This window comes from Rattus rattus, chromosome 7 (assembly GCF_011064425.1).
Source record: "Rattus rattus isolate New Zealand chromosome 7, Rrattus_CSIRO_v1, whole genome shotgun sequence".
NCBI lineage: Eukaryota > Metazoa > Chordata > Mammalia > Rodentia > Muridae > Rattus > Rattus rattus.
The window spans coordinates 94,669,957-94,684,972 of NC_046160.1; the positions used below are offsets into that span (position 1 = coordinate 94,669,957).

At 44.2% G+C, this 15,016-nt stretch overlaps 1 protein-coding gene across 1 annotated transcript in view; it reads left to right on the top strand.

The window, feature by feature from the left end:
* The first annotated feature begins 10,335 nt into the window (after positions 1–10,335).
* Exd2 (exonuclease 3'-5' domain containing 2) overlaps positions 10,336–15,016 on the top strand; it is a 34,185-nt gene continuing 29,504 nt past the window's right edge. The window contains exon 1 of the mRNA XM_032908034.1: positions 10,336–10,774. The gene's annotated coding sequence lies outside the window, so the exon portion shown is untranslated. The remainder of the gene's footprint in view (positions 10,775–15,016) is intronic.

Genomic DNA, 15,016 nt, shown 5'->3' on the forward strand with positions numbered 1-15,016 from the left:
CTCCTGGTTCCTGCCCTGTGAAAAGCAGGTCTGACCCCGTTTAGGAGGAACCCTGTCTATCAGGCCCGTTTCCTACTATCTGGGACCTAAGACCCTTGCATAAGCCAGCTCTCTTTCTGTCCGGGACTTTGCTCCAGCGTGCTAACAACACCGCCTGCACACATTGCCCCAGCTGTCCACACCACTGTCCCAACTATGGGTACTTGAGTGCTCCCGCTTATACCTTGCTCTGCCGATCTTAAAGAATGGAAACTTATAAGCTACAGGAATCCCACTCAGACCTATGTCTTATGGAATAAATAGATTCCACTCAGATAAGTTCATCTGCCTCAACATCCACATACAACCTATTCCAAAGGGTGGGAGTCCTCTTGCTTTTCAAATTTCCATCTAAGAAAAAGTTTACTTATCTCCTGAAACATGCTTAATTTTATTCCGTGCCTATAATAAGTATGCATGTTCCAGCACCTCATCAAGTCCAGGCGCTTACTACACCCAGGACAGCCCTAGAGAAGCGACCTCCAGATGTTCCAATCTCCTCTCACAGACACAGATGCTTCTTTGGATCTGTTCCTTCTGACCTATACTCAGATGGTTCCACAGACCATGGACAACAGGGAGACAGCAAACTCTAGACTGAACAAATAACCCCATCCCCATCTTTTTAGGTTCTAGAGACACATCGCTGCAAAGCAAGCAGGAAGTAACTCAGAAATCACAACAACCCTTCTTGCTTCACCATCAAGTCTACTATTTTTTTAATTAAACCAAAATGTTGGTATTCTGTCTAAGCTCAAAGAGCACAGCTGCATGGGAACAGCCAGGTATGCACTACCCACAGTTGCCTGGCAATAGCCAGCTATGCCTGACACTAGAAAAGGGGCTGCTTGCCCTGTCTTCCCCTCTCTTACTTCTCTTGCTCTTTGTTCTTTGCTGCTCTTGCCCCTTCCCCCATCCCTCCCCCCATATGTCCATGGCGGGCCGCCTTTCTGCTCTTCTACTCTTCTCTCATTTAACCCTTGGAACCAAGGTGGCTTGGCGGGTTCTGTCAGAGCACAGGCCAAAATTCGAAACCCTAAAAATTATGTCCTCCTTTGTCCGAAGAGACAGACAGGAAGAAGACACAGAGAAGATGAAGATGACTCAGATCCTTGTGCATCCGGTTCACCTTCCTCCATCTCCTGTCTCTTCCTGGTTATCTCTCTGTCCCCTCTCTCTAAACTTTCAGCCCTGCCTTCTTTTCCCACTGCCCAATCACAGGCTCATGTAAGTAATAAAGATTTGTACCTGGCCTTGCCTGCATACAGACAGCAATCCACAGGACAGTTTGGTTCCCAATGGCAAGAGGTTTCCTTGTTCAGACTCAGACTGGCAAATCCTTTGACCAATGTCAAAGGCTGCAGTAGCCTAGAATCCTCTGTAGCTCACAGTAACCAGAACCTGCAAGGTCTTAGGTACGGTTACCGTATTCTCTAGAATCAATGCACCTGTCATTGTGAACTCTGGACCTTTGGCCTTACAATTTCTTGGGAAATCACCAAATTGTCTACAGTTAAAACATCAAGCATTTTGATTGCTGATATCTCTAGCCACCATTTGCCCTGTGATATTTGCATTATACTCCTGAGAACCTATACCAGTGGTCTCCCTTATGCATTCATCTATAGGGCTCGACATGCTTTCAATGGTCTAATTACTCTCTTACATTCTGTGTTTACATCCCCAAAAGCCAATATTTCTATCAATGGCTGTCTAGTTTCTGAGTCTGATAGGGTTCTATAAACAGCTGAACTTAACCTCTGTAAGAATTCTCTAAAGGAATTCTCCAGAATCCTATTTTAGTAAAGAGGTAGATTTTCCTCCTCAGGTTCTGCAACCAGACCCCAAGCTCTTAAAGTTGCAACACAACATTGTTCAATTACACCCTCAGATCCGATTTGGTCCTGTAAGTCAGCATAACATCCTTCACCAAGCAGCTGTTCTTTAATAAGTTATTCCACTTGCGAAATTACAAGGGCGGGTTCTGTAGTTTCATGCCTTCACCACCACAACCACAGTAATTGTTGACCAGCTGACACCAACCCCTTCCATCCATCTTGTGGGATCACCTCATGCTCTGGCCTAGTTCTTTAGCCTTTCATTAACATAGGAAGAGTATAAATGATACAAAAAACAGATTCTTCAAAATGCTTTAAATCTAGCATTTCTATCAGTCACCAGGTCAGCTCAGTGGCAGGAATAGCACCAGTAGCAGGCACATGCTGTAGAGACACTGGGAAGGATGAAGGTGCCTCTGTAGGCCCAAGCAAAACCTGTGGTAATGCACTCACTCACACACTAACCCTTTGTGCCTGTGCTGCCTCCTGCTCTTCCCAACCCCTTGTCTCCCTGAGGCATTTGGGCACCTGGTAGTGAAAGCACAGGAGCAGGGCAGGGCAACACTTTCCCTTCCAGTCTATTTCTTTCTCCTTTTCACCATGGGGTGCATTCCCAGTCTCATTTACCAAGTCTAAAAACATTGTTCTCGTCATGACTTTTTGCTTTCCGAGCATTTCAACTTCTAGTCAAAATCTCTATGTGCATAAGCAAGTCTGTAATCCTTTCTAGCAGAAGAGAATTGAGTGAAACTTCTGAGTTTTTGGCCTTCTCTCCAAACTTTAGAATAGCATGTGAACATACAAAGTAAAACCAAAAATCCCCCTCCAGGAACATAGAGTAGGATACTACCGCAACTGTAGCTGCCATTTTACCAATTTCCTTCAGTAACATTGCTAACCCCTCAGAATCTACAGTTCCCTCTACCACATTAGAAGCAGAGTTACCCATTATGCCTAAGGCACTTTGGGTGTCACCTGTAGGCATAAATGTTTTGAAACCTCCTCTTAAGCTCTCCTCTAGCCCACCACAGAGCAGATGCAGTGGAAGAGAAAAGTTATTAGGATGTGGGGAAGTGGACCTGCTCAGCAGTAGTTCTCTGGATTGAGTTCCATCTCCTTGGGCAGCTGTTCAGTCCCAGAGCAAACACCAAACAGGACTCAGCAGCTGCAGACCAGTCCTCTAGGCAGGCAGAAAACAGGCAGAAACCAGCAGCCACAGTCCAGTCCTTCCAGTTAGCAGACACCAGGCACCTGTACTTCAATCCTAAAACATCACGAGGCTGGCCACCCACCTGAGGTCAGGCCTCAGAAGTGACAAGCTGCTGCAGGAACTATACAAGCAGTTCTTGGGTGAGCTTCTCTCCATGGCAGCTTTATCACAAGTTGAGTTCAACAATGCTATGTGAGGCAAACCAATTCATGCAGTGTCTTTACTGAAGAATGGCGAGGTGGAGAAAACCAAAGCTCAGTGCTCATCTCCCACAGTCTGTGGGGTCAGATTTATACTCCTTCATCAAGAGTCCTCTCACTTCTTCTACTGCCAAACATTCTTTCACCTGTGTCTGCTTCAGGAAAAGTCTTTCACATGTTTGCGTTAGGAAGACATCCTTTCATCTCTATGCCTGAGCAAATCGTTTGGTAAAATATACATTTTAAAGAACTAGAAGTTTCCACTTCATATCCCCTTTTTCTTTAAAAATTGTCCTTTTCCCTATCATTACCAATCTACACACAATGGGAATTATTGTAAGAACCATCACATTTTCAAAAAATGCCATTATGTAGACTATACTCAAATAATTAACAAAACCTTACCTTTCTATCAATATACAACACTTCAAAACAATTTAAATTTTCTATTGAAGTACAATTCAAACAAAAACTTAAGTTGCTATCAATATGTAATGATAAAACAAAAATCTGAAAATTCCAAAAACATAATGAAACAAAATACCTTAAAGTTCTAATACACAACTATTCCAACAACAAGACTTTATAAATGTCTATCAAGCTCTGATCATAACTAATAATAACCTTCCATCCTAGATAACAATTAGAACACATCAAATGACCAAACCTATCTACCACACTTTAAGGGAATAGGGCGAGGATCTTCAGAAAACTGCTTCCTGCTGAAACGGGGTGAAGAATTCCTGTATGGGCCCCAGGGAGAAAAAAATGGTTAGTTTGGGAAAAGGTAGCTGTGGCATTTGTTGCCCAATCTGTCTTTCTAGTTTCTGTGCTAGTCCTTTTGAAGTTGATTTGCGTGCACAGTTAGGAGAATCAGTAATTGACGCAGTCTGTGAGTCACCTGGGATGTTTGCTTTGTGGAGACACTGTCTCAGCTCACAAGAGGTTTTCCCTAATCAGATCTAAACGTTAAAAGCTTCTGTTGGTAGCCGTATTTTTCAATCTCTGTAGATGCATAAGCATAACCACATCCCATAATACAATTACCAGGTTCCCTTCTACTGTCTACACATCCTTACATTGGTTGGCCTTGTTCCTCAGTTTTTTCAATAACCTCTCTCAGGTGCTGTTGTTCCATTTTCACCAACATTAAGAATATTGAGGGCAGTTCCCGTAGATGTCACCAACAGGCAGCCTAGCCATAAGCTTAGTGCCACCTTGGATCAGCTTCTACTAATGGCTGTGTGGTCCTCGGGGTTTGTTGTTTTCCTCACCACAGGTCTGGCTAGCTGTGGCCCAGTGCTGTTTTCTGTAAGCGTATCAAGAACCATGAGCAGCTTTAGGAAGGAAAACTTTGGTTGCCACATCCTCAATTTAGGCTTTAATGCCAAAAAACATTCTACAGGAAAAAAAGGAAAGAAATAGAAAGAAATCTTCCCCTGACGATAGGGATTCTTTCGAAGTTACAGACCTCGAACACATTCTAAAACAGCGTCTGAGGTGGCTGAAAGCTCTTGCCCTGTGACTCCCTTTCACACAGACAAATGAAATTGTGGTGGCTCTCCTGGATCTGAAGATGCCAAGCTTAAATTTGAAGGGAACACAGTGTCATCCACCCAGCTCTGGATGAGCACTTGCCATCAGACTCTGGAGTGAGAACCATCTCTGAGCCCGCAGATACTGTGTCTCCTCTACTTTCACACTTGCAGTCGACATCATTGCCCAGTGAAAGTGTGGAAGGAGCAGCCCGGCTCTGATGATGAAGAGGAGTCAATGAGCAAACCTTCATGTGTTCTGTGAATGGTGGAGAGTGTATGCATCATTTAACTGCATTTCTTATGATCATGCACATAGGAAGGCCCTGATGCAGAAAATTATTCATCCAGCATCTGAGGAAAATCAGGAGCATCTGGGTAAAATCACGAGGTGTACCCAACTTGTCCCTACAGATCTGTATCTTTTGTGGTTAAATTGTTTGTTGGACTTTATAACCCAGATAACTAGTGAATCTCCCCTTTATTTTTTTTTCTGGAGCACTCTGTAATCCCCAGCATGGTAGAATTTTTTGTGTTACCATAATCTCTAACCCATGATTATCAGAATCAGCCAACAGAATGCTATCCATATAACGGTAAATGAGAGATCGAGGAAATTACTTACGAATAATTGCAAATGGTTGTTACACAAAAATATGACAAAGTTGGACTATTTAACATTCCTTTTGGAAGTCCTTTCCAATTGTATCTCTTTATTGGAAGACATGACTGTCTTTTTTCTCCTCAAAGAGACAGACAGAGACAGAGAGATGCCAAGAAGATGAAGATGAACCAGATTCATGTAGATCTTTCTCCATCTCCTATCTCTCTCTATTCATGTTCTCTCTCTCTCTCTCTCTCTCTCTCTCTCTCTCTCTCTCTCTCTCTCTAGAGAATATAGAGCTCTATATTCTCTAGAATCAACACACCTCTTATTTTGAACTCTGAATCTTTTAACCTTACAGTTTCTTTGGAAATGACCAAATTGACCACAATTAAAACATCAAGCATTTTGATTCCTGATATCTCTAGCCACCATTTGCCCTATGATATCGGCATTATACTCCTGAGAACCAATGCCAGTGGTTTCCCTTATCCATTCATCTATAGGGGCTCTACATGCTTTCAATGGTCTAATTGCTCTCTTACATTGAGGGTTTGCATTCCCAAAGGCCAATATTTGTATCAAGGACTGTCTGGTTTCAGGGTCTGATATGGTTCTATTTCATAGCTGAACTCAACCTCTTTAAGAATTCTCTAAGATTCTCCAGAATACTACTTTGTAAAATTGGTAGATTTCCCCCCATGTTCTGCAACCAAATCCCAAGCTCTTAAAGCAGCAACACACCATTGTTCAACTACCCCGTCAGATCTGATTTATTCCCATAAGACAGCATAATGCCCATTACCAAGCAGCTGGTCTTTAGTAACAGTTATTCCACTTGTTAATCACAAGGGCTGGTTCTGTAGCTTCATGCCTCCACCTCGACAACCACTGTAATTGTTGACCAGCTGACACCAACCCCTTCACATCTTGTGGGATCACCTTCTGCTGTGGCCTAGTTTCTAGATTTTTTTTGACATGGGAAGGGTCTAATTGATACAAAAAAATAGATTGTTTAAAATGCTTTAAATCTCGAATTTCTTTAAGTCACCTGATCAGTTCATTATAGACAGGAATAGCATCAGTAGCAGGCACATGCTGCAGAAACACTGGGAAGGATGGAGCCTCTGTAGGCCCAAGCAAAGCCTGTGGTAATGCACTCACTCACACACTAACCCTCTGTGCCTGTGCTGCCTCCTGCTCTTCCCAGCCCCTTGTCTCCCTGAGGCATTTGGGCACCTGGTAGTGAAAGCATGGGGAGCAGGGCAGGGCGGCACTTTCCCTTCCAGTCTATTTCTTTCCCCTTTTCATCATGGGGTACATTCCCAGTCTCATTCACCAAGCCTGAACCTTGTTCTCGCCCTGACTTTTTGCCTTCCAAGCATTTCAACTTCTAGTCAAAAACTCTACATGCATAGCCAAGTCTGCAGTCCTTTCTAGCAGAAGAGAATTGAGTGAACCTTCTGAGTTTTCCGCCTTCTCTCCAAACTTTCTGAATGGTATGTGAACATACAAAGCAAAACCAAAAGTCCCTCTCCAGGAACAAAGAGTAGGATAGCACCCCCAACTGTAGCTGCCATTTTACCAATTTCCTTCAGTAACATTGCTAACCCCTCAGAATCTACAGTTCCCTCTACCACATTAGAAGCAGAGTTACCCATTATGCCTAAGGCACTTTGGGTGTCACCTGTAGGCATAAATGTTTTGAAACCTCCTCTTAAGCTCTCCTCTAGCCCACCACAGAGCAGATGCAGTGGAAGAGAAAAGTTATTAGGATGTGGGGAAGTGGACCTGCTCAGCAGTAGTTCTCTGGATTGAGTTCCATCTCCTTGGGCAGCTGTTCAGTCCCAGAGCAAACACCAAACAGGACTCAGCAGCTGCAGACCAGTCCTCTAGGCAGGCAGAAAACAGGCTCGAACCAGCAGCCACAGTCCAGTACTTTCAGCAAGCAGACACCAGGCAGCTGTACTTCAATCCTGAAGAAACCACCAGGCTGGCCACCGACCTGAGGTCAGGCCACAGAAGTGACAAGCTGCTGCAGGACCCTCACGAGCAGTTCTTGGTCGAGCTTCTCTCCAGGGCAGCTTTATCACAGGTTGATCTCAACAGCGCTATGTAAGGCGAACCAATACATGCGGTGTCTTTACTGAAGAATGGCGAGGTGGAGCAAACCAAAGCTCATCTACCACAGTCTGAGGGGTAAGATTTATACTCCTCCATCAGGAGTCCTTTCACCTGTCTGCTATATCCAAACATCCTTTCACCTGTGTCTGCTTCAGGAAAAGTCTATGACCTGTTTGCATTAGCAAGACATCCTTTCACCTGTGTGCCCCAGCAAACACCATTTGGCAAAATTGACTCTCCAAAGAACTAGAAGTTTCCAGTTCAACTCGGTTTCTCTGTGTAGCCCTGGTTGTACTGGAACTCGCTGCGTGGATTTGGCTGGCCTAGAATTCAGAGCTCCACCTTCCTCTTCTTCCAGTGTGTTGAGATTAAAGGTGTGTGCCACTGCTGGCTGGCTGACTTTTGTTTTTATTCTCCTTTGAAACAGAGTCTTATTTCTGGCTGATCTGGGACTTTCTGATCCTCCTGCCTGAGCCTTCTCAGTGCTGGTATTGATGGCATGTGCCACCATTCCCAGCTCAAGCTTGCTTGTGCCTGTCCCCTGTATAGATGACAAGTCTGCTAAATTGGTTCTCATTATCCTCTTGTTTTCTAGCTTTCAGACGGTCAGTGGTTTGATCTCCTGTTCTCTGAAAGGCTGAGTTTACAGCAGACAGCTACCCAGATCATGTGTGAGGGCAGAACTCTGAATCACGAGGTCTGCAGCAACCAGCAGCATGGTCAGGATTTGGGCAATGAGTTAGCATCCCTCCATTTTACTGAGACTTCCATTTAAAGACAAGCCAGAGAAAACCATATCAACCATAGAGAAAGCTAGTCTCTTTGTTAATCCAGCAGCAGCTGCACCCTCTTCATAATGACCTCCTGGCTGGCCCAGTGGGCTAACAGTACTTGTCGTGAAAACACAAAGTTTTGAATGTAAATTCCTAGCCACTGTGTGGCTGCACGGACAACCCCAGTACTGTGAGAGGTTGAGACAAAAATCACTGGAGTGCAGCTTGGTAGCCAGAGAAAGATTTGAGGACTGGAGTTTCATAAACTTATGAGCTTTAGCCACCCCACCTTAAAGTTTTATATATTTAATGTACTTCGTAGGGGCATGGTTTGGGATAAAGTCTTGCTTATGTAACCCTGGCTCATCTGGAACTTGATATATAAATCAGAGTGGCCTTGAATTTGTAGCAATACTCCTGCTTCAGTCTCCCCAGTGCTGGGATTATGGGTATATACCACAATATTTGTCCTCTCCCTCCCCTCCCCCACCGCTCTCCCCCTCTGTGAGTGTGTTTAAACAGGACCTCTCTCACAGAGCTGAGGCTGGCTGCTGACCTTGGTCTCCTTGCCTCCATCTCCCAAGAGCTGGAATTACAGGCTTGTGCCCTGGCCACCCAGCTTCAGTCTGTCACCCTCAACTCTCTTCTTCTGTGTGCTACATCTCTGTAGCATAAATGTCATCTGTCCACTCTTTGCCCTTCAGCTCCAGCAGATCCAGAACTAGCCTTGTGCAGCCTTCTTGCAAAGCTGCTTTCAGAATTCTTGATCTATTTCAACTCTTCCAAAGAATCCACTAGAACCATAAACTTTTCTCTTTTCCTAACAACTCTCTTCTACAGATATACTCTCCTTCCAAGAACTTTAGACCCTTGCTGATTCTTTTCTGATTTCCCAAGTCTGTATTCCTTCCTTTCTTCCCTCCCTCCCTCTCTTTCTTTCTTTTAAACCAAGTCTCTAATGTCAGCCACACTAGTCTCAAACTCACCACTTGCATGGTCCACGGCCTTGAACTTCTGATCTTCAGGCTTCCCCCTCCCAAGTGCTGGGGTTAAAGGCATGTGCCACTTACTTTGTATAAAGCCTTAGAATTTCTTGTCTCCTGTCATCTTCAGGTCAATGCCCTCGTGACTTCCTCCAAAACCAAGAGATTTCAGATTTAACCTGATTGTTCAGTGATTTATCCCTTTGTGTGGTGTGTGAGAATAGCACCATGTCTAAGAGGTATTCATGGAGTTCTAAAATTATAGGCATTTCCCCCAAATTTCTATATTTTCATAAGAAGATATCCTCTCACTTCTAATGTTGTGTGTGTGTGCTCACGTGCTTCTGGATGTCTCCAACTAGCTTCTATGCTTCTTGAGTGAACAGAAATTTATAGAAAAAACTCCTCTTCCTCCTTCTTCTTGAGATAGGGTCTCATGTAACCCAGGCTTGCCTCAAATTTATCATTGTAGCCTGAGGTCTATCTCCACCACTGCATAAACTGGGTGTGGTGGGGCCCAAGCCTGCCTATAATCCTAGCACTTGGGAGATGGAAGCTGGAAGATCAGGAATCCAAGGTCACCCTTATATTATATATAAGGTATATATTGAGAGTTTGGGGCCAGATCGTGCTACACAACAGCCTGCTTTAACCCCCTTTAAAAAAATCAATCTGATATGAATGGTTTCATATACAGACAATCCTGTGGTTTGTTATAAATGAGGATATAGGGGCCAAGAGAAATGACATCGCAGTTAAGAGCACTGACTTGCTCTTCCAGAGAACCCAAGTTCAATTACCAATCTCCACACAGCTTGCAACCTTTTATAATTTCAGTTCCAGGGGCTCAACGCCCTCTTCTGGCATCTTTAGGCATGCAGTTAGTGCACAGACATATAATGGAGGCAACCGGGAGTGTGGGGGATAGGGAGGGAGGGGGAAGAAGGAGGAGGGAGACAGAGGAAAGAAAGGGGAAGGGGGGAGGGTAAGTTATTAATGGCCATAATATATAATGAAGAGCGCATTCTATAAAGTTTCTTTATTTTCTCGCTCGAATATAAGAAAATTAATGTAATAGAGAAACGCTATCCGGGTTAAAAGAGAAAATTATGTGTCTTATGTTGCATTTGTGAGTGAAAGTTCAGTAGGCTTCTTCCTTCAAAGCCAAAACCAGAAGACGAAGCGCCATCTCAGAAAACAGCACTTTTCCGAAGTCATTAAGTCTTCATAATTTCAACCCATCTTTTAACCGAGAACCTGGGGAGGTAACGGCTGTCCTAGCGGCTTCCGTACAAAATGGCGCGGCCCACAGGCACACACCACGGGGGTTATATCCTCCTGGCCAGCCACTGGGCCGGAAGTGGCTACGGCTTTTATGCATCCGGGTGGGTGCGTCCTGGCCGCCGCGGGGGTTCCAGCTTGTCAGCGTGGGGTGCCGCAGGTGTTCGGTGGAGGCTGGAGGCCGCAGGTAAGTGAAGCTCGGGTTAGCAAAGTCTTCTCCGGGATTGTTTGCCGGGCAGAGGGGTTTCCAGCGTGGCTCGAGAGGGTCGTGATGCTGAAGGTACCACTTTGCGCGTGGGCGACTGTTGGGCTGCAGTGGTGCCCAGGCGTTGTTGGCACTGCCCCTCTTCCCGCCCTGAGGCGCGGCCTCCTGGCCCCTCACTCGGTGTGGGCGGTTGAGCCCTCGGGTTCGAGGAGAACTCGCCCCGCCATTGGTCCCCAAGCCTTCCCGGGCCGCCCCTTTCCAGGCGCCGGTCTTCTCGTCAGGAGCTTCCACCCACCAACCCTTCAAGGCTTCCTGACCTAGTCAGTTAAAAAGCAGCCCCTGCCTCGGTTCCTCCGGCTTTCGGGGACCCGCCCCACCCGGGTGCCTGCGGGGACACACCGCTTGCTGCCCAGCGATTTGCTGGGAACCGTCTCTGGCTTTGGCTTTTCACAGCCACAAGGCAAATCAAACTAGAACTTTAAATCTTATTTATTAAAAATGGACATCTGTTCATCAAAATTCAAACAACTCAAGTTTTTATAAGCTTTTGATACACGATTGGACGCGAATTCTCTTATGTAACCCTTCCTTGGAAACACAAAAACTGTTTTGTTTTTAGTAACTTTTTTTTTAGACGGGAGTAGTGGGAGGGCCTCTCACTATGTATCCCTTTCTTGCCTGGAACTCAAGAGATCTGTTAGCCTCTGCTAAGAGCTGTGATTAAAAACGTGTACCGCCACACCCGTCAAGATTTGTTTTTGTTTATGTGTGTGCGTTATCTGGAGCCAGAGTTATGAGCTGTCTGATGGGAGTGCCAGGAGCTGAATTTGCGTCCTCTGGAAAAGCAGCTGGTGCTATTGATTTATTGAAAATACGTCTTTTTCTCCTCACATAATATATTCTGACTGTGGTATCCACTTCCTCTACTCCTTTCAATTCTTCCCCACCTCCCTTCCCATCCGAATTTACTCCCTTTCTGTCTCATTAGAAAGCAAACAGGCTTCTAAGGGATTATAATAAAATAGAGCAAAATAAAATAAAAGATAAAACAAAACCATCAAATCAAAATTGGACAAGACAGAGGACAAAGACAAGGGAAGGCATAAGAGTCAGAGACCTACTTGTTTGAATACTAAGGAATCCCCTAAAACACTAAATGGAAGATGCAACATAGCAGAGGACCTGTTGAACACCTGCGCAGGCCCTGTGCTTGAAGCCTCAGTCTCTTGAGTTCATAGGAGTTTTGTTCAGTTCATTTAGAAGGCCTTGTTTTTCAGTGTCCCTCATCCCTCTGACTTTTACACTGTGTCCACCTCCTCTAGGGGGGTGGGGGGAGTGTCCCTAAGCCCCGCCCCGAGGGGAAGGATTTGATGGAGACACCACATTTACACCTGAGTGTTCCAAGGTCTGGCTGTGGGTCTCTGTTGATATTCTGCTACAGGAGAGAGCTCTGGTGCTGGCTGAACAAGGCCCTGATGTATGAATATAGCAGTATGTCCATTAAGAGCCATTTTATTGCCTCCTCCTTTACAAACAGTAGTACATGTTTTTACCCAGGTCCGTGGGTTACCTAGTTTCTGGCTCTTGGTCACCACAAGCAATGTTGGGAATAGGTTCCATCTCATAGAGGGGGCTTTAAGTCACCTCAGAGTTTGGCCGGTGCACTGGCATATTCTGGAGGCAGGACATTGATGTAGATGAGGAGTTGTGGCTCGCTTGGTATTTCTCTTTTGGTAGCATGCAGAGTACTTTCCTTCGTACCAAAGACACCAGACCGTGGGAGTGAGGGCTCTATATAGGTACTAGCTTGTTTCTCCAGGTTCAGTGGGTTCAGCAGTGGGGTTTGGTTGTTGGTTTGTGGAGAGCAACCCATAGTCTTGGCCACAGACTTAGTTGTTGTTGGGGGGGGGGGATGAGACATCTTTGGCCAACATTCAATTAGGTGTAACCCAGTCCTAGTACTGGAAGCTTCAGGTGACAAGAATCTGGCTAGGACTCTGTCTCCCCCATTATTTGGGTCCCCCATTATATTTAATCATCTTTATTTTAGGAAGCCTCTACTGTATTAGGTTTCCATACTACCCCTCAAATGGCCCTTAATTTTAGATGTATCTTCCATATTCCCTCCCTCTTCCCACTTGATTCTCCTGTCCCAGTCCCCACCTCATCCATTATAACTATGTGTTTTCTTTTCCTAACAAGCTCTACCTGTCCCCCTTAACTCCTCAACTCTATACCTAATCTTAGTGGTTCTATGGATTGTAGCTCGGTGATCATTGACAAATAATATCTGTGTATAAGTGAATACATGCCATATGCAAGTGCTAACTGAATGAAATATATACAATAATGGATTTTATTATATTTTCATACGTATCTACTGCATATTCATTTGTATTGTAATGATAAAAGAGATAGCAACTAAAACATTTTGATAATTATCTAAATTAAAAGATATAGTAAAAAAGTTTAATATAGAGAAATTATTAAATTTGGTCAAGTTTAGGTTGTTTTCAAAACACACTTTAAAAATACTTATTTTAATTGTAGTCCATATACAGGGTCTTAAAAAGTTATGTAAAATATATAAACAAAACAACCTCTTGGAATACTCTCTTACCATCTGTATCTTTACTTTTTAAAAAAAGTTGTTTTGGTTTTTTTTAAGATTTATTTATTATATATAAGTACACTGTAGCTATCTTCAGACACACCAGAAGATGGCATCCAATCCCATTACAGATGGTTGTGAGCCACCATGTGGTTGTTGGGAATTGAACTCAGGACCTCTGGAAGAGCAGTCAGTGCTTTTAACCTCAGACATCTCTCCAGCTCATGGGTTTTTTGTTTTGTTTTATTTTGCTTTCTTTTGTTTTTGAGACAAGGTCTCACTATATAGTCCTGGATGGCATGGAACTTACAATGTCTCTGCCTCCTGGGAAAAGGCCTGAACCACCATGCCTAGCTGGTGTGTGTTTGTTTTTGTTTTGTTGTTGTTGTTGTTTTTTATTCTTTTGCATATATACCTTGGTGTGTGGGTGCGCACGAGAAAGAGAGAGAGAGACAGAAAGAGAGAGAACATACATGTCCAAGCACCCAAGCTCAGAGGACAGAAGAGACCACATGATCTCCAGGAGCTGGAATTACATGCTGTTGTAAGGTGCCCAGTGTAAATGATAGAAATTGAACTTGGATCCTTTGAAAGACAGCAAGACACACACACACACACACACACACACACACACACACACACACACACTCTCTCTCTCTCTCTCTCTCTCTCTCTCAATTTTATTTTCATTACTTATGTATATGTGTATTTTTTGTATATACATACACACACACACACACACACACACACACACACATATATATATATATATATATATATATATATATATATATATAAAAGCCAGAAGAGGGTATTGGATCCCTTGGAATTGGAGTTATAGGTGCTGGAAATCGAACCAGGATTCTTTTGGAAGAGCTGCCAGTTCTCTTAACCACTGAACCATCTCTCCAACCCAGGCAGCAAGTTTCTTAAGTGCTGAGTGATTTTTTTTTCCAGTCCTGTTTTAAATTCTTTTGTTGTTGTTGTTGTTTGTTTATTTTTTTGAATAGGGTGTTTTGTGTAACAGTTTTAGCTGTCCTGGAACCTCGAACTCAGAGATCCACCTGCTTCTACCTCCCAAGTTCTGGGAAAAAATGCTTCTAATTTTATTTTTTTTTAATTCAAAACCACACATTTATTGCTGGAATTGGCAGCGCATACCTTCAATCCCAGCAGTGGGGAGGCAGAAGCATGTGGGTCTCTCAGTTCCAGGGCAGCTGGTGCTGCATAGTGGGATCCTCAGGTGGCAGGCTAGTGAGAGAACTCTGCTTTTCTGGAGGATCCACACTGAATTCCTAGCACCCATGTGGTCATCTGTAACTCCAGTCCTCATCCGGCCTCCTCAGATGCTGTGTACATGTTGTTGTTTTTCTTGGTGGTTTTTGAGACAGGATCTCCTCTGTGTCTCCCCTGCTGCCTTGGCACTCACTGTGTAGACCAGGCTGGCCTTCAACTTCAGAGATCTCTGCCTCTGCTTCCTGAGCGCTGGAAACATAGAAATATGTCATCATGCCCAGCCTGCACTTATCTGTTTGTAAGAGTTTATATGAAGGGGGGGTTGGATCTGGGAAGAGATGAAGTTGGGGGGGGTGAGTAGCATTAAAGCACATTAT